This window comes from Panulirus ornatus, chromosome 16 (assembly GCF_036320965.1).
Source record: "Panulirus ornatus isolate Po-2019 chromosome 16, ASM3632096v1, whole genome shotgun sequence".
NCBI classification, from domain to species: Eukaryota; Metazoa; Arthropoda; class Malacostraca; order Decapoda; family Palinuridae; genus Panulirus; species Panulirus ornatus.
The window spans coordinates 14,613,320-14,633,088 of NC_092239.1; the positions used below are offsets into that span (position 1 = coordinate 14,613,320).

The 19,769-nt window shown below is 44.2% G+C and overlaps 1 protein-coding gene across 3 annotated transcripts in view; it reads right to left on the reverse strand.

Annotated features, from left to right (window-relative positions):
* The window catches only part of LOC139754165 (uncharacterized), a 249,555-nt gene that overhangs the window by 20,682 nt on the left and 209,104 nt on the right, over positions 1-19,769 (reverse strand). The gene's annotated exons all lie outside the window — the stretch shown is intronic.

Here is a 19,769-nt window from a genome sequence, read left to right on the forward strand (position 1 = left end):
GGAAAGTCACATAACAGAAGATCTTAGGGTCTGTGACGAGGTTATGTGGTGGTAGACTGTACAGAGAAGAATCGGATAACACAAGACCTGATGGCCTGTGACGATGGCTATCTGCCGGAGGATGGTCATGGGGACCCACGTTCCAAATCAACATACCCAGAGACGAGATGATAAAGGCGGCAGCTAGTAAATCTGTCGCTATGGGCGGAGAGGAACAGTCCCTCGTTCTGAGATTCCACTCAAGTCCACTGCTCGAGGATGTCAAGCTACGTCTCTGTGAACTGCTGCAGTTACCACCACTACGTCAACATTCACGGTAGCTACACAGTGTTAGAAATATCCAATGTTTTGATCCAGTTGTTCGACAATCACTTCCTAAAAGAATGAGCATAATGAAGTTCCCAAATCCTTCTTCACCCGGGACCCTTCCCAACGTTTCTGATACCCGGGGAGGTTACTGCAACTCACCGCTTGGTTTCTATTTGGTCACAGTGTCGTTTTGCCTGCCTAGAAGACGCAGTGGAAGAAACACGCAGGAAAATCACTGCCTACGAGGCTATGTAATGTGATTCCGATTTGTCATACAAAACGCTGTGACTGGCCTACGAACAGAAGAAGGGAATGGATGGTGATGGTTTTCACAGACAGTGACGATGGTGAAAGCTGGTGATGATGGTTTGTGGTGATGGTAATGTACCAATAATAGCGACGGGGGAAAAATGAGGTGATAGTGGATGACGATATGAGTTGATGATTGTGACACTAAAGGTATTGGTCGTGATATATTGCAAGTGATGATGATGATGATAACTTGATGATGATGATGATGATAACTTGATGATGATAATGATGATAACTTGATGATAACTTGATGATGATGATGATGACAATTCAAGTGATAATGGAGAGAGTTACCACCACATAAGCCTCCGTCGAGATTCTAAGAGTTCAGCGAAAGGTTCATTATTGAAGACACTGGGTTGTTCAAGTCTCAGCAAGCAATACAAGAAAAAAAATAGAACTCACTTCTTTGTTATATAATTACTTTTTTTACAGATGTGTGCTGTAGCATAGGGCAAAACGCACCACCTCTACACGGAAATATAAAGTGTGTGTGTGTATGTGGTAAGTATGTGTATATATATATGCTTGTCTGTGTGTGTGTGTGTGTGTACGTGTTTCGATGTACACACAAGTACCTTAGTTTCCTTTCCTTCGTTCATCCGAAAGAGTACAAGAACGTTATCTGGCGCCACGATAATTATATCCGTATCTCATTGACATTACGTCCGAGACGCTGAAAACAGACGGCTTCCCCCTTTTTTTTTCCAAAGGTCAGTGACACGGAAATGGCCTCGCCCGTCTTGTTGCTGGGTTGATGTCGCTAGGTCTCACGAGGGTGTCGGGGGAGGGAGCCAATTTCAGCCACCTCTCTTCCCATGAATGATGAGAGCCTCCTCCATTCTTATATGTATTCATAAGAAGACTTTCATATAACCGAAGAGTTGATGAGACACCGCGGAAGCCTCAACTAAGATGGTGTTGGGGTATGTCTACGACCGCCGACAATATTGGGAACTTCCGTGTAGGCTGGTGACCTTGTGGAAACACGGAACTCTCTCTCTCTCTCTCTCTCTCTCTCTCTCTCTCTCTCTCTCTCTCTCTCTCTCTCTCTCTCTCTCTCTCTATGTCTATCTATCTGGTTGTGTGTTAGGATAGTTGATGCTGGGACTCGCGTAACTGGCTCTCAAAAGACCTAATGGTCTATGACGAGGTTATCTGGTGGAAGACAGAACATTGGAGAGCCAGGTAAAAGAAGACCTGATGGTCTATGACGAGGTCTTCTGCTGAAGGATGGTAATACTAACCTACGTTTCTAATCAATATATATAAAGACATGGTTGATAAAAGCTTTCTTATATTCCTCTGTGGTCTCCAGTGAACTGGTGTCTGGAATATTACGAGAACCCTTGCGTAGCGCTATAGGTGTGGGTGATATCATCTGTGTCTGTGAGGACCTGGGATAACCCTCAATATAACTCATCTATCCTCACATTTCCCTAAGCCCACGAGCAATGCAGCTGGGCTTAACCAGCCGGGGAAGAGACAGCCTCACCCAGAATACATGGAATGTAACGAGTCTGGGACACAGTGAGAGATGGCCTCAATATAGATATCATCAAGTAGGAAATAAGCTGCAGAGATCCTTCCCAACCTCTCGCCTACAGTCCCACTTTAGAAGAAGAATTTAAGAGGTAAACTGTCTGCTGGCAAATGTTGAAATAGCGTTCACGTTTACAGATAAGGAAATATTCAGCAAGCTGTTCACAAGCCACGTTAGGCCAAAAGTAGAATATTCTTCTCATGTTTGGTTACCGCACTTAAAGAAGGGCAAGGAACTATTAGAGGAAGTCCAGAGGAGGGCAACAAAACACAGTACCTGAATTCAGGGTGCTGAATTACGGGAAAAGGCGAGAGCCCATATAATTCCCGACTATGATAAAGAGAAGCGTGAGGGATGAACAGATTAGGACCTTCAGGTTTGAAATCAGTTTGATGATAGGGGAAAGTGAACGGTTTTTCGAGAGCTGCAATGATAGAACAAATTCAAGCAACAACATGAAATTATAGAAGAAACTTGAAGGAAATGATGGAAAGAACTACTTCTATGTACTGTAAGAGTAGTGGATAAATGGACTAAACTGAATAAGGAAAATTCTAAATGTAAACCTCACACAGAAGTTTAAGGAGCTGTATGATAGTAGAGATAATTCAAAAGATGAAGCCACACGAGTGTGAAATTCTCTCTCTCTCTCTCTCTCTCTCTCTCTCTCTCTCTCTCTCTCTCTCTCTCTCTCTCTCTCTCTCTCTCTCTCTCTGTGCAGTACAAATTGGCAATCACACACACACACACACACACACCTCAGAGAGATCACTTTACCTCTTGGCTTGAATACATGTACCCAATGACGTAGTGATCACCATGTACACATCTTTGAAGAGGTGTGTGTGAGACCGCAACCACCATTAGCCTCCAGCAGAAGCCGCCCTTTCCAAGGACAGCCTGGCCTTGGTGTCATCCCCCCCTCCCGCTGATCGGCTCCTGCCACGTGACGCGACCATCAAGCTACTCAAGATTTAAAGCGATTAGCGCTCGAAGTGCTTAGGGTCTGATGGGGCTCGGGTGTTTCGAGGCTCTTTGAGTTCTCCCACGTTCACGGCTTCGGGTTTGTCTTCCAGAGTTCTCGGCAGCCGCGCTCGGATACCGGCTAGGCTCTCGTCTTTCTTAGGTTCCTCTTGGAGCTCAAGGTTAGGTGTTCTCAAGGTACGTTTAAACCTAACCCAACCTAACCTAACCTAACCTGTGGCATAAGACTCTGCGATGGTGGGTTTCTATGTGCTGGTGGTTCTAAGGCTCTCAGGACGGCAGACTTTCCAGGCTCCAGGTATTTAGGGTACTAAGAGGCTCTAGAAACACACCGACTTCCTCAGCTGTCTCACTTCAGCTATGGTTTTTGGGTTGGTATATCTTCCTAGTGATTTACATTGGCTCGGACGTTCTTCTCTGGTGATTCTTACTGGTTGGTACATCTTTATGGGTGATTCTCATTGGGTGATATATCGAAATGGGTGATTCTCATTGGATGGTATACATTTTCCTAGCCTATCTATCCTATCAGTGCTTCTCATTCATTCCCTATGATCTATGTATCAGTATTCCTTATTGGTTTAGTTGCCTCTAATCGCATCTTCTCAGTGGCTGTGGTATATTTCGTCCCAAAAGTCTAATTGGTTGTTTTGACCATACTGGCAGTATTACAGTTTTTAGTACCCGACTCTGACCATCAGCTACGGTTTGACAACTCTCTCTCCTGATGGAATAATGTCATTCAGACAGTTAACGTAGGCCTATAGAATGGACAACGGCGGCGTGAAGGAAATTTAATGTTAATCACTGTGTATAATCCGTATATTCGCTGCTCCAATGTGAACTTCAGAACAAAAGAATATCTGTCGAGTACAAAATATACAGCTTCAGAACCTCGTATATTTCACCTAATTGTAATACGAGGAGGACAGGTTTGCTAGCCCGGATTTCGAACGCAGTAGAGACCCGCGTTCGATTTTTGTGGCCAAGAAACTCGTTCGTAATATCTAGTCAGCTACGGTTTATTTCATAGTGCTTCTTGGCAATAACCTCGTCAGTGTGTGTTATGTAATGTATTTTCTTTGCACATGTTACTTGTTGATAAGTTCTGATAAATCAATGTGTTTGCTTCTCCTGGTAAATATCTTTCACTGATTAGTGTTTCTTTTAAATGTTACTCATTACTCGGGGTCTTCTTGTGAAAGTTTTTTACCTTTTTTCATGTTTTTTTTCTCACTAACAGTCTCTTCCTATTGATAATCCTCACTTGCTTTTATTTCCCACACATCTTTTAAAACTGACCCGTTCATCTCCTTCACCAGTTGGATTTTCAGTCCGTCATTCCCTTCTTCAGCACTTCATGTCTTCCCTTTGTACGTTTCCCACATTCTTCTCTCTTTCTCTCTTTCAACTGCTCTCAGACATAGAGAGAAAGTAGAAGCACAAACGAAGAAACAGGTAACACAAGGCTTACTGGTCCATGACTCGATTTTCTTGTTTACGGTCTACGTCTGTCTGTGGGTAATGTAAGTGGTTGAGGTGAGAACGAGAAGAGTACGAAGGCTCTCTCCTCACCCTCCACTCCCTCCTTCATCCTTCATTCATCACCTCCCTCTGCCTCGCTCCATATCCATCCCACTACCTTCCTCCTCATTGTCCTCTTCCTCTTCTTCTTCTTCTTCTTCTTCTTCTTCTTCTTCTCCTCTTCATCCTTCTTCTCCTCCTCCTCCCTCTCAATAAGACACAAACAAGCCAGCCCACGGCTCTAGCCACCAGCGCTACCTCCACACCTAATTCAAAAGAATGTCGTGATACTTGCCCCTCACCTCTCCCTTAACCCCTACCTCTCCCTTTACCCCCTACCTCTCCCTTTACCCCTTACCTCTCCCTTTGCCCCTACCTCTCCCTTTACCCCTACCTTCTCATTTGCCCCTTATCTCTTATGCATTTCCAAACGGAATGTGCACAAGACCTAATGAGCCATGAAGAGATAAGTTTTTCGATTTCCATGTATTTCTGATAGGGTGTTTAGAGGGGAAGAGGAAGAGGTGGGACAGGATAAGGCATAGTTTGAAATGGGAGAGGAATGAATTTTGGGTTAAGTCTTATGACACATGTGGGTGACTTTCTGGAGAAGTGTTTTTGTACCTTGTTTATAGACTCCTAGCATTCTTTCATCCCTCTGTTTCTTCTTTATCTCTTTATCTCTTGCCATGGTTTTGTCTCTCCTAGTATTTTTCCATCCCTCTTTAAGTATCGCAATGCTTCTGTCTCCATCTTTGTCGTAAAGTCTGCCTCTCTCTCTCTCTCTCCATGCCTAGTGAAGTCTTAAGGGGGTCTTCAACCCCGCAACGCGGGCTGAGCCGAAGCTGCTTGCTGTAATGGGTCGTTGGTCGACCAAGCTGTTGGAAGCCGCAGCCCTCAGGCCCACATAGCCTCCCACAGCCTGGCTGGTCAGGTACACTTTGTAAGTGCTTGTCCAGCGCACTCTTGAACTTCTCTACTGTGCATCCTATACTGTGTCTGATAGTAGCAGTCGAGGTGGTGAAGAGTCTTGGGCTCCAGATGTTGAAAGTGTTTTCTCTTTTTGTGCAATTCGCACCTTTGGATTTCAGAGATGATATTATACAAAGTCTTCCATGCCTGTCGTAGCAGTAGGTTGTAATTTCCGAATGTAAGTTGGGAGCCACACCTTCTGGGGATCAGTCACACTATCGTTATCTCTGTCTTTATCTCCCTATTCTATTTCTATCTTTATTGCAGCTAGCTCTGCCTCTATCGCTGTCTATCTGTCTATATATTTATCCATCTTTTCTTATGTTTCAATTTTCTTAATATTTTGGGTAACTGGCCATGTGATTATATTCATCACACCTCCCTCTTCCATTTCCCAGTAAGTAACCTCACAATGCTCTTGGATATCTCACGTCAGAGAATCCCAAAATGGGTGTTTCTCGTCCTCTCTTTTGTGTCCAGTTGTTCGATTAAATGAGAAGGGAATAAGGATACACCGTCGGCATATCCATCTGGAACAGATGCAAAAACCTTCTGTATAGGATGGGAACAGCGAGCACACACACACACACACACACACACACACACCTCCCGAGATGGTCTTTGATCCATGATTAGAGGGATGGAGGAGCCGTATTTCGGCCTCGGCTCAACCTTTTCATTAAGACACGTGAGAGACGGCGCTGATTAAAGCGGCCGAAGGCGATCAGCCTCAAGACATCGGCTCCGCAAAATTATTACTTCACAGCTCTGGTAACAAGTCTCCCTCCTCCACCATCCCCACCCACACACACACACACACACACACACACACAGCTTCCTGCATAAATCTGAACAACTGCGACTCACAAATTCGAGGCTGAAGCGTAGGACTCAGAGGGAAATCTGCCCCTCACAGTTCACCGTTGCGCATCTCCTGAACTAGGACTGTTACAACACAGTTCTCACATCCAGTGGCCAACAGGTCTTCCTTTAAGAACCGGGACGTCAAAGTCGCCATTTTTTTTCCAAGTTCTGAACCACTGGCATTGCAATGATGACTCACAATACTTGACGTTATGAGCGACGATACTCACAACCCTACACTCATACACTGCTGCTTGATGCTCAGGTGCTTCACCTCGAATAGTGTGATGCCTCCTCGTACTGCTAAGACCCATGCCTTTCCATTCGTGTAAATTTATCCTTCTTGAACAATCCCTTCTTCCAAGCCATCAAAAGATTTTTTTTTATAGTACTTATTTTCAACAATATCGATTCACAATTTTTTACTGTAACTCGTACAATCAAATAACCATGCTATGCCTCAAATTAGGTTATTGTAACAAAATCTTCCTAAATGTCCTTGGAATTCTTCTTTACATGATCATCGAAATCCTTACTTACTGGAGAATATCCTTCCTGACAATCCTCCTTCATAATCCTTCCTCACAATCCTAAATCATAATCCTTCCTCACAATCCTCCATCGTAATCCATCCTCCCCCAAAATTGGCCCTCGCACTTTCCACCTCAAAATTACTCCTCTTACAAACGTTCCTCAACATCCCTCCTCACTATCCCTCCTCACAATCCCTCCTCACAAACAATCTTTCTAGTCCACCTTTATTTCCTCTGAACAAAAACATAACGCAGACCCGAGGATGTCTAACAGAAGTGTTCAGAATTCTGTATGATTTCGACAACATAAGAAGCGAAGACTTGTCTACACTTCCCGACCCGTAGTACACACACCAATGGTGATAGCCTGGTCTTCTACCCATGGTACGTGGTGTGTAAAACCAATCATTCAATTCTCGAACGATGGTACTAGGAAAAGGTTCCCTTCCGATGAATATTCAACTGTTGATCCTGTGCCAAATGGTATAACTACGATACTCTCACACCTATGTTGATAGACGTGCACCAGGTGAAGATAGGCCGGGGAGCCCTCGCTGTACACGGAGATTCAGCAACCAGGAAGAACAAGGTAAGAGGAAGACGTTGGGGAAATGTAGGCAGACAGTGGTAGGACGTTTGGCATATACCACCTTCAAATTTGGTAAATTCAAAGACAGTCAGAACCTTCAGATCAGAGGAAGAGGAATGCCTCACTAACATCTGTCATCAGTAAATGATCCTGATTCAAGGAGAGACGTCTGAATCTCCCTCACTTGGTCAGAGTCCAGTTGGCTGTAGTGCAGCCGTCTGTGTATAACTAGCTGTGAACATTCTCCCGTTCACACTTTCCGATGTAATTTCCATGATAGTATACGTGCTCTTTATAACTTGGTGTTTCTTCGCATTTTCTTTCCCCGCTGGCAATTGAGCCGGAAGGAGAGGTGGCGAGGTACCTCTTGCTTTACTATCCTCTTTCTGCCACAAGTTAGATCTGGCAAGCGGATACCCTCGTCAAGGACCATCAGTTGTCCTGTTATGTCTGATCCCCATGTTCAATCCTCCCTTATGTTCCTCCCTCACTCCCACTTCACTGAACCCGTAGCGTTTTGTCTCATGCTTTAGCGAACCAGCAATCCTTTTTTTCCCCGACGGGGGGAGACATCACATGACAAAAAGGAGGACGTTTTCAAACGTTTATTTTCTCTTTTCCAGGAACATCTTTTTCGACATTTTTTCCTCTCCTCTTTTTTTCCTCCAGGACTTCCAGGGAAATTCAACAACTCTCTCAAGGAAAATGCTTAAGTACAGTATATTAAAAAGTCCTGACTTTAAGACAGAGTTCACCCTACCATTAGTTCAACAAATGTTGAAACTGCGCGTCGTGAACTGGCTTGCACACACCCATGAGTATGCCAGTTAATGATATGCAACTGAAACATCTGTTGAACTGAAGGTAAACAGCAAATTCTTCATTAGAGATTGGACTTCTGAGAACCCCAGTATCGACGCTGACCCATGTGTTGAAGATGAAACCCAATTGGGCGTAAGAGCCTTCCAGAGGAATTTATATTGATCCAAGCTTTCCAGGTGTGTGTGTGTGTGTGTGTGTGAGAGAGAGAGAGAGAGAGAGAGATGACCTCCAGATCTCTCTGGTGCATCTACAGTTATGTTCTAGGCGGCCTCTCAGAAGAGCTTATTACGGACAACGGTGTTCAAGCGCAGATATCCAGCGGTCCTGCAGATCTCCAAGAGGACCTTAAACTAATTAAGAAGTTCCAGTTGTACTCCAGCGGTCCCCGAGTGATTCTTTCCAGAACGCTTCCACACCGGCGGTCCAAGGATTCCAGATATGCTCTCTCATCCCCCCCCCCCCCCCCCCCACACACACACACACACACACACACACACACACACACACACACCAGCCACCAACAGACGAGTGTTTTCCAGGAAAATGGGAAGTTTTCTGAGACTCTTCGTCATTCATCTTTTCTGACATGATCCGAACCACGAGAAAGGCGTATGATTAAGGGGGAGGAATGGCAAGAGGAAGAGAGAGAAATGGGAGGGGAAGAAGGTGGAGTAAAGGGTGGAAGTAGGAAGGAAGTGGAAGAGATGGTAATAAGGTTGATTTTTCAATGAACAGGAGAAATAGAAATAGAAGGCTAAAAGAAAGATTAGGAGAGGGAAGATAGGTCGAATAAGGTTGAGGAACGAGAAATGGAGAAGCAAGAGAGAGTAAAACATGGGACGGAAGAGACAGCAAAAGAGAAGGATAGGTGAGGGAGAACAAAGGAGTGGAATTGCAGCCATGGAAAAGTAGAGAGATATAAGGCGGGATATTATGATAACTCTCCACAACTAGTCTACAGTATTACTTAACATACATGGACATCATTCCATTATAAACTTTCTACCCTAACCTCAAATATCAAAACAAAGACGTACCATGTATCTGAAATACTCACGTCCTAAGCACAAACCGTAATATCTCCAGACATAAGAGATAATGAGACACCTTTAAAAGACCTACACAAATAAGTGTCCATAATAAAAACGAAAATGGAAATTACACACCATTGCGTGGGCCACGACTATGGTCGTTATGCCGAACCTTGACATTAAAAGCGAAATACTAAAGTTAACCCACGATACAATATAGCATTCTTCCTTATCAGGAAGTTCCAGGTACCAATAATAGAATGATTACATTCGCTATCAAGTGGAAACTCCCATAGTTCACAGAAGAGAAATCCTTGAACCCTTTTTAAGTAATAAAGAAGTAATCAAATGATATGTAATACGTGGATTCATTGCAAAGAATTTCCCTTTCTGATCTAGAAGCAAGACACAATCCACTGGTGATGTCTTTCGGATCTAGAAGCAAGACACAATCCACTGGTGATGTCTTTCGCATCTAGAAGCAAGAGACAATCCACTGGTGATATCTTTCCTATCTCTTACTCATTTCTGGTCATCTCTGTAGGAATGCTGATAGTCCTTTGGGTCTGTCCTCAATATATCATGATAGTGACGGTACGTACGATTCAGGTCTCACCTCCAAGCTCCCCTATTTGGACTTCCCTCGCCTTCTTTTGCTCTCTCATATCTTAGCTTCCTCCCTTGGCCGATCTACCTTCGTGGCTGTTCATGGATCAAGCCCTCCCACTTTCCCTATCAACAACAGTAAATGTTTCCAACATATAACCAAACGCACTCGTATGCTGATGACGCTACACTGCTTGAACAATCTTCCACTGCCATCAAAAAAATCTGCTCTAGCCTCTCTTGCTTCGTGTGGGTCTCGTCTCGACACAACTTCCTCACACTTCGACTGGATATCTCAATAGGACAAACGCGACCTGGTTAATTTGAAAGCCTCTAAAATCCAGTTTCTTCCTATCTTTGTAAAGCCCCGCCCAAATTTCCTTCTTCTTTGTAAACGTTTCCGCGTTAGCGAGGTAACGCCAGGAATAGAAGAAAGGCCTCATTCGCTCGCATTCATTCTCCAGTTGTCATGTGCAAAGCACAAAACCACAGCTTTCTATCCACAACCAAGACCCACAGACCTTTCCATGGCTTATCCTGTCCGCTTCACGTGCCCTAGTTCAGTTCTTTAACCACGTCGACCCATGTATACCACAATGTTCCAATTTCAAAATCTTTTCACTCCATTCTTTCATCTCCAATTTGATTTACCCTATATATTCCCTCCACTACTAACACATATCCTCTTTGTTAACCTCTCCCCTTCTCATTCTTTCCATATGTCCAACCATTTCAACACACCCTCTTCAGCTATGTCATCAACACTCTTTTTATTACCACACATCTCTCTAAACATTTCATATGCTCGATCAAACCACCTCACGCCATATATTGTTCTCAAGCATTTATTTTCAAACACTTCCACCTTCGTCTGCATATCCTCATCTTTGCCCCATACCTTGCATCCATATAACATTGTTGGATCTACTATACATTCAAACATATCATTTTTTGCCCTCCCAGACAACGTCCTCTCTCTCCACACATTCGTTAGTGCTCTTAGAGCCTTCGCCCTTCGCCCAGCCTGTGACTCACTTCCGCTTCCATTGTTCCACTCGCCATCATGTCTACTCCTATATATCTAAAACGCTTCACTTTCCTATAATTTTTTCTTTATTCAAACTCAAACTCTAACTAGCCTAATCCTCAGCCCTGCTGAATCTAATACCTTTGCTGTTATTCACATGTACTCTCAACTTCCTCCTTTCACACAATTTTCCAAACTCAAGTCACCAATTTCTGCAGATCCTTACTCGAATCTACCACCAGAGCTGTATCGTCGGTAAACAACTGAGTTACTACTTCCCAGCCCCCCAGTCCTCTGCAGACTGCAAACTCGCCCTTTCCTCCAAGATTCTCGCATTGACCTCCCTCACTACCCCAGCCACACAAAAATCAAACCACCATGGAAACATCACACGCTCCTGCCGCAGACCAACCTTCTCTTGGAATCACTCACTGTCCTTTCTTCCCACTCATACATATCCTTACACCCTTGATAAAAACTCTGCTTCTAAAAGCTTTACTCCCACACAACCTTAAGACCTTTCACAAAGCATCTCTATCATCCGTATAATATGCCTTCTCCAGATCCATAAATGCCACATATAAATCCATTTGTTTTCTTAGTATTTCTCTCCCATATTCTTCAATTCAAACACCTGATCCACACATCCTCTACCACTTCTGAAACCACACTGCTCCTCCTCAATCTGATGCTCTGTACATGCCTTCACCCTCTCAGTCTCTACCCTCTCATACAACTTACCACGTACACTCAACAGGCTTATACCTCTGCAGTTTGAACGCTTACCTTTATCCCTATTGTTTTTATACAGTAGCGCTATACAAGCATTCCACCAATCATCAGGCACTTCACCATGATCCATACATACATTGAAAATCCTAACTGACCAATCAACAACACATAAATTCAATATAAACTTACCTTCAACAAGTATGAACTAACACACATGTAACACCCACGTCAAAACGAAATTAAAGACAGGCAATTACGCAAATGAAAACAATTTTACGTACGAGAACACGGAAATGTGTTACGACGAAATTCAGTACAAAGTTTATCGACGGGGCGTTCTTGTGGTGATTCTATTATACAACAGTGAAGATGGACAACCTGTTTACCACTCTACCACCTACACGAGTCTTGTGCCACAAGGAAGTAAGAGTGGAAAACATTTCCTTATGCTTGGCAAGAGAGCTAGCCAGTTCATTTCTCGTGTTCCGCGAAGCATTCAAGCTTGCATAACCAATTCGGTTGGTTTTAAGTCCTCTAAGGCTTTCTCGATTTCTCTAAATCTTGTATTCCACAGGTAGCCTTTCTAACCTCAGGCAGATGGTCGTATTCTTCAGTTTCTTAACAAATGTCGTGGTGTGGGAGGAAGGCCATTGTGGTGGAGTCTTAAGCTGGTGACTCCTGTGTTAACGTACATTCTCCTCCTCTGGAGCAGCGGGGAAATATGATCCTGTTCTACATTTAGATCTGATGACACGCGGATCTCGTCTTGTGTGAGGTCTTCGTATTGTTCTTGTTCAACAGGCTGACTGAGCATGTTCAACATAGGAAAGATATATTATAACGTATTGCTACAAGTTGCCTTAGACAGACGCCAAGACAACAGGTTCCAGACACTGAAGCCAAAACAAACTCCTCAACAGCAATTAGCACGTTAGGTTGTGGAGACAAGCGTCTCTGTGTTCCAGGTGGTCCATCGCGGTGTATACTCATACATCATTAATTATAATGTGATTAAAACATTCCCACTCTCAAGATACAGATCTTTTACCTTTGAATTTTTGTCACCTTCAATGCTCGTATCCCTTTAACATACGACTGTACAACTCACAGTTTACTCGTTCCAAAAACCCATTACTTCCGTCCTGTGCCTGGCAGACATAATGGATGGTGTGCGTATATTAGCCAGGGGCCTCCAAAACCCACGTAATATTTGCAAACCCACAAACGTATTTTACGTCTCTTTTAAAAGAATAACACTAACGTGTCGTATTTCTAATGCTGATAAATCTCATTTCTTTTTGAAACCTTTTATGTTGCAGTTACTTTAGATCCCGGCTACTGAAGCGAAAGCTCAAAATCTGATGTTAGTAAACAGGGTAACAGTCGCTGAAGAAAGAACATGAAAACGCATTTTCAGATTCTGTTCTGGACACACACACACACACACACACACACACACACACACACACGACTCGCCAAACAACAAACTGCGCACCAACTATTTGTCTGTGTCTGGATCCGTTATGGTTTTGTTTGTATTAACCAGTTTGTAGTGTACAGGGATGATATGCGTGTGTGCATGTGTGTGTGTGTGTGTGTGTGTGTGTGTGTGTGTGTGTGTGTGTGTGTGTGTGTGTGTGTGTCCTTCTTACAGGTCTACAACCTACAATATGTGCCATTCGCAAATACCATCTAGCAATCATGTATGTTTTACTTTCGCTGGTGATTTACATTTGACGAGAAGACCTCCGTCTATAGCTGTTATGTCTATCTATATACATTGGCACGTCTTTCATGTGTGGTGTATATCTCATACTTTCTATCCATATACATTGGCACGTCTTTCATGTGTGGTGTATATCTCATACTTTCTATCCATATACATTGGCACGTCTTTCATGTGTGGTGTATATCTCATACTTTCTATCCATAAACATTGGCACGTCTTTCATGTGTGGTGTATATCTCATACTTTCTCTCCATATACATTGGCACGTCTTTCATGTGTGGTGTATATCTCATACTTTCTATCCATAAACATTGGCACGTCTTTCATGTGTGGTGTATATCTCATACTTTCTACCCGACACATTTTACACATCACACACATCTAGAAACTTACTAACATACTCACAAACTCTGCCATTTCACGAGCCTAACTCTTTTTTTCTTTTTCTTCGCAAGAATTCTCAGAAGTCATTAAGATTCTCTCTCTCTCTCTCTCTCTCTCTCTCTCTCTCTCTCTCTCTCTCTCTCTCTCTCTCTCTCTCTCTCTCTCAGTTTTGATGCCTCTCTTTAGAGGGGGTTTGAGGCACGTCCTTGGCCTAGTAGGGTTCCGGGACGGTGGTGGTGGTGGTGGTGGTCGAGTTTTGCGCCAACCCAGACGGGCTGGGAGGAGGAGGAGGAGGAGGAGGTGGGGAAACAGTCGCCTCACCAGATGTGTGATGACTCCTACGTGTCGCTTGACATGCAAGTAACACCACACACACACACACACACACACACACACACACACCTGAAGGAAATGTGAGCCAATGATGGTTCCCGATTGCCGATATCATGACGTCATACACAGGCACGTTTGAGACGACTTCATCAGAAGCAGATGTCAACCTTGATGTCAAGATATCGAATCAAGTGTCCAAATATCAACCCTAGTGTCCAACATCAAACCCCCTCATATCCAGATTTCAAAGCCCTGATATCCAAATATCTACCCTGATAACCAAATATCTACCCTGATAACCAAATATCTACCCTAATAACCACATACCTATCCTTATATTCAAATATCTACCTTGATATGCAAATATCTACCGTAATATCCAAATACCTACCTTCATATCCATATACCTACCCTAATATCCAAATATTTACCCTGAAATCCAAATATCTACCCTAATATCCAAATATCTACCTTCATATCCATATATCTACCCTAATATCCAAATATCTATCCTCATATCCAAATATCTACTCTCATTTCCAAATATTAACCTTGATAACCAAATATCTACCCCGATATCCAAATATCTACCTTCATATCCAAATATCTACCCTCATATCCAAATATCTACCCTCGTATCCAAATATCTACTCTCATATCCAAATATCAACCTTGATAACCATATTTCTACCTCGATATCCAAATATGTACCCTAATATCATGGGGTTGTGCACCTCCTTAATAACCAAGGGGCTGCTGTAGTCGTGTCAATAGTTTCCTCCTCTTCCTCAAGATGGCGGAAGCACAACAGTGTTGGGTGCGGGGGATCCAACCCTTCCTGAGGAATCTAATCGCCCTTCATAGAACCCGTTGGAAATTAGACAAATGAAAACCATAAGAGTGACAGTTCAGAATCTGAATCAATGATCTACTTCTTTCACAGCCACAGTCATTCTTTCACAGCCACAGTCATTCTTTTACAGCCACAGTTATTCTTTCACAGCCACAGTCATTCTTTCACAGCCACAGTCATTCTTTCACAGTCATTCTTTCACAGCCACAGCCATTCTTTCACAGCCACAGTCATTCTTTCACAGCCATAGCCTTTCTTTCACAGCCACAGCCATTCTTTCACAGCCACAGCCTTTCTTTCACAGCCACAGTCATTCTTTCACAGCCACAGCCATTCTTTCACAGCCACAGTCATTCTTTCACAGTCACAGCCATTCTTTCACAGTCACAGTCATTCTTTCACAGCCACAGTCATTCTTTCACAGCAACAGTCATTCTTTCACAGCCACAGCCATTCTTTCACAGCAACAGTCATTCTTTCACAGCAACAGTCATTCTTTCACAGCCACAGCCATTCTTTCACAGCAACAGTCATTCTTTCACAGCAACAGTCATTCTTTCACAGCCACAGTCATTCTTTCACAGCCACAGCCATTCTTTCACAGCCACAGTCATTCTTTCACAGCAACAGTCATTCTTTCACAGCCACAGTCATTCTTTCACAGCCACAGCCATTCTTTCACAGCCACAGTCATTCTTTCACAGCCACAGTCATTCTTTCACAGCCACAGTCATTCTTTCACAGCAACAGTCATTCTTTCACAGCCACAGCCATTCTTTCACAGCAACAGTCATTCTTTCACAGCCACAGTCATTCTTTCACAGCCACAGCCATTCTTTCACAGCCACAGCCATTCTTTCACAGTCACAGTCATTCTTTCACAGCCACAGTCATTCTTTCACAGCCACAGTCATTCTTTCACAGCCACAGCCATTCTTTCACAGTCACAGTCATTCTTTCACAGCCACAGTCATTCTTTCACAGCCACAGTCATTCTTTCACAGCCACAGCCATTCTTTCACAGTCACAGTCATTCTTTCACAGCCACAGTCATTCTTTCACAGCCACAGCCATTCTTTCACAGCCACAGTCATTCTTTCACAGCCACAGCCATTCTTTCACAGTCACAGTCATTCTTTCACAGCCACAGTCATTCTTTCACAGCCACAGTCATTCTTTCACAGCCACAGCCATTCTTTCACAGCCACAGTCATTCTTTCACAGCCACAGCCATTCTTTCACAGTCACAGTCATTCTTTCACAGCCACAGTCATTCCTTCACAGCCACAGTCATTCTTTCACAGCCACAGCCATTCTTTCACAGCCACAGTCATTCTTTCACAGCCACAGTCATTCTTTCACAGCCACAGTCATTCTTTCACAGCCACAGCCATTCTTTCACAGCCACAGTCATTCTTTCACAGCCACAGTCATTCTTTCACAGCCACAGTCATTCTTTCACAGCCACAGCCATTCTTTCACAGCCACAGTCATTCTTTCACAGCCACAGTCATTCTTTCACAGCCACAGTCATTCTTTCACAGCCACAGCCATTCTTTCACAGCCACAGTCATTCTTTCACAGCCACAGTCATTCTTTCACAGCCACAGTCATTCTTTCACAGCCACAGTCATTCTTTCACAGCCACAGTCATTCTTTCACAGCCACAGCCAACCTAGACCTCGTATATTTTTTTTTCCACCTCGTCCTACGTTCTTCGTCTTGGCGTTCAGTTCCTCCTTGTCTATCACTGGCTCCACCTTCGACTCACCTTCTGCGTTCTCTCGCTCGTCCAGTCTTCCAGGAAAGACCCACCTAAGCCCTTCGTGGAATCGAATTTTTTTTTAACTTCAAAACATCCACTTTTAATTCTCCAAAATTCTATTCACAGTGGGACTTGCTTTCTATATAAGGAAGAGAAATTCTTTGGCCTTCAAGATCAAGACGAACTGGTTACATATTTCTTATATATACGTCTGAGATGCTACCGAACTCCGCCTGATGAAGTGAGTATTGCCAGCGAGACGTTAGCTTCGTTAAGAACGTATCATCGTCAACAGATGGAACGGAGGTAAAGCCTTATCGAGAAACGCATCTTTCTTAAGGGGTCCGACGCTACCCTGCTCCTGAGTACGGCGCAGCCTCAAAGCAACTGGAGCACCATAAAAGGGATTACACACACACACACAAACTATATATATATATATATATATATATATATATATATATATATATATATATATATATATATACATATATATATCCCGTTCGTTTAAGTATGCATATCTCGCTTGAATATCAATGCAGATAAATATTGATAAATACATGTGTTTATCTCCCTTTTTAGTTATGGTTATCATGGTAGTCCTTATCTTCCTGTGTCCAGCAGGTGCACAGCATTAGTGGTTGTGTCTGGCTGTGGGAGACACGTTACTTCGGACCCCAACTGAGGGAGGGAAATCGCTGGCTACTGCCAACACCACTGTTGACAAAACTGGGTCGCAAACAACGTACGTTGAGAGTGCAGTTTGCTTGCTTGCTCTCTCTCTCTCTCTCTCTCTCTCTCTCTCTCTCTCTCTCTCTCTCCCTTGCTCTAGACACCAACCACACCCACTCTCCCTGTCTCCCTCCTCCCTCCTCCTCCTCCTCCTCCTCCTATCCCCCCCTCCCCCCATGCCTGGCACCTTGAACGTCTCAGGACGGGGGGCACCCCCCCTCCCCCCTCTAGTGCCAACTTCCCCTCCCTCCCTCCCTCCCTCCTTCCCTCTCTCCCTCCCTCTCCATCGCTTCTCATCAACAACTTTCACTCCATCATCGAGGCGAAAGGATGGTCGGCTCTCTGCCAGACCTGGAATCGCTTTACCTTCTAATTACCCACAGGACACTGAAGCATTTCGTAATTTCGCTTCTAATTGAACCTTCTTGTTTGAGCTTGTCCGCTAATTAAGGGCTAATTCACTTGGGCTTTGCGAATTGAATTTTATTGACTGTGCATTTGTCAACCCCCCCCTCCCTCCTCCCACACCCCCTCCTCCTCTTCTCTCTCTCTCTCTATCCTTTTCTCTCTTGGATTTGTGCCTCTAGTGGTAAGAACTGGCTTGCTCGAGTGTGTGTGTGTGTGTGTGTGTGTGTGTGTGTGTGTGTGTGTGTGTGTGTGTGTGTGTGTGTGTGTGTTTACTGCAGATCCTTAACTGTGATCTTGGAACTTCGATGTCCACTACCTGGCGTAGTGGACTTCGAAGGGTCGTCTACTCCCGCAGCCCCGCCCCAGGACTGCGTCCACACTGCCTGCATTTGGACGCGGGACGAACCAGCGAGCTCTTGGAAACCGAGGCAAGCCCGCATGCCCACGTAGCCACCACCACCGCCTCCTGGTGGCTCGTGTCTTACATCCTACAAACACCTTTATCCAGGAGGATCCGAGGGCTCTCCAGTGTGATGATATCATCCCGTAGCGTGTCTGATGTCCGCACACAACCTGCTGAAGGCTTGGATCCCACGACTGGTCAAGGCGGTTTTCTCTCGGTGCTCACAACAACTCGGGAGGTTTTGAAGGAGGAATACATCACTGAGTCTTCCATGCCTGTTGTCCACGGAGGAAAACTATTTTTGATGGTTTCTATCCAACGTGGCAGAGAGAGAGAGAGAGAGAGAGAGAGAGAGAGAGAGAGAGAGAGAGAGAGAGAGAGAGAGAGAGATAACTCACTCATATGAATAAGACATATGACTAAAATCACTGAGGGTTCTAAGTGACGGTAGTGAGTGAGGAGGTCTATGACGGAAAGGACTAACAAGAGACTTCTAACTGACGGGACATGACTGACATCTGGGTAACCTGTTAAAGCCTCTATAAGTTATATGTTTCACACGCAACACTAGTGTCCCCCAAGACATCTTTTGATCGCGACCCTGCAACACAATCTTTTCCTCGACCTGGTGACGCAAAGGGCTGGTATATAGATATACACTATGCAACGCTACGTTATATTGTCCACCCAACGTTCAAACACACACAGACACGACACACGTAAACGTCCACCAATTACAGAAACTGGGGAAAACAAGCGAACGTTCGTGGAGATGCATATGTATATGACCATGAACGGGGAAGTGGAGGCATTTCCCCGTTAGCAGTCATTCATATGTTCTTACCAAATGACTATATCTTCCCGTCTAAGGCCATACCATCACACACCCTCTAAACAGGACCTGCTCCACATCAGTACGGCATCTTCACAGCTTGAACGGGTCAAGATGCACGTAAATAACCTTTGTCTCTGTTAACTAACGTCTGAAATATCCCCAGTACGCCACTAACACCTTGGAGGAGGCAACATCAGCACTGAGGGAGAGGCGCCAGGCTTCACGTTCCACTCTGGGTGACTTGGCTTCCCAGTAGCAGCATTAGGCGTTGAGTGACTCGCTCGTGTGTGTTGAGTATACATGGAGGCTGCTTCATCCACACCCATTCTCATCATACTCGTCATTCTCTCATAATTCCCCAATTTAAGTATGTAATTACAATAGTCATATTTCATAATTTTTGCCCCCCCAAAAAGGGTTCTCTTTCATCCCCCTCAAGACATTACCACCAGAACCATCATGCGACCCTCATGCACGAC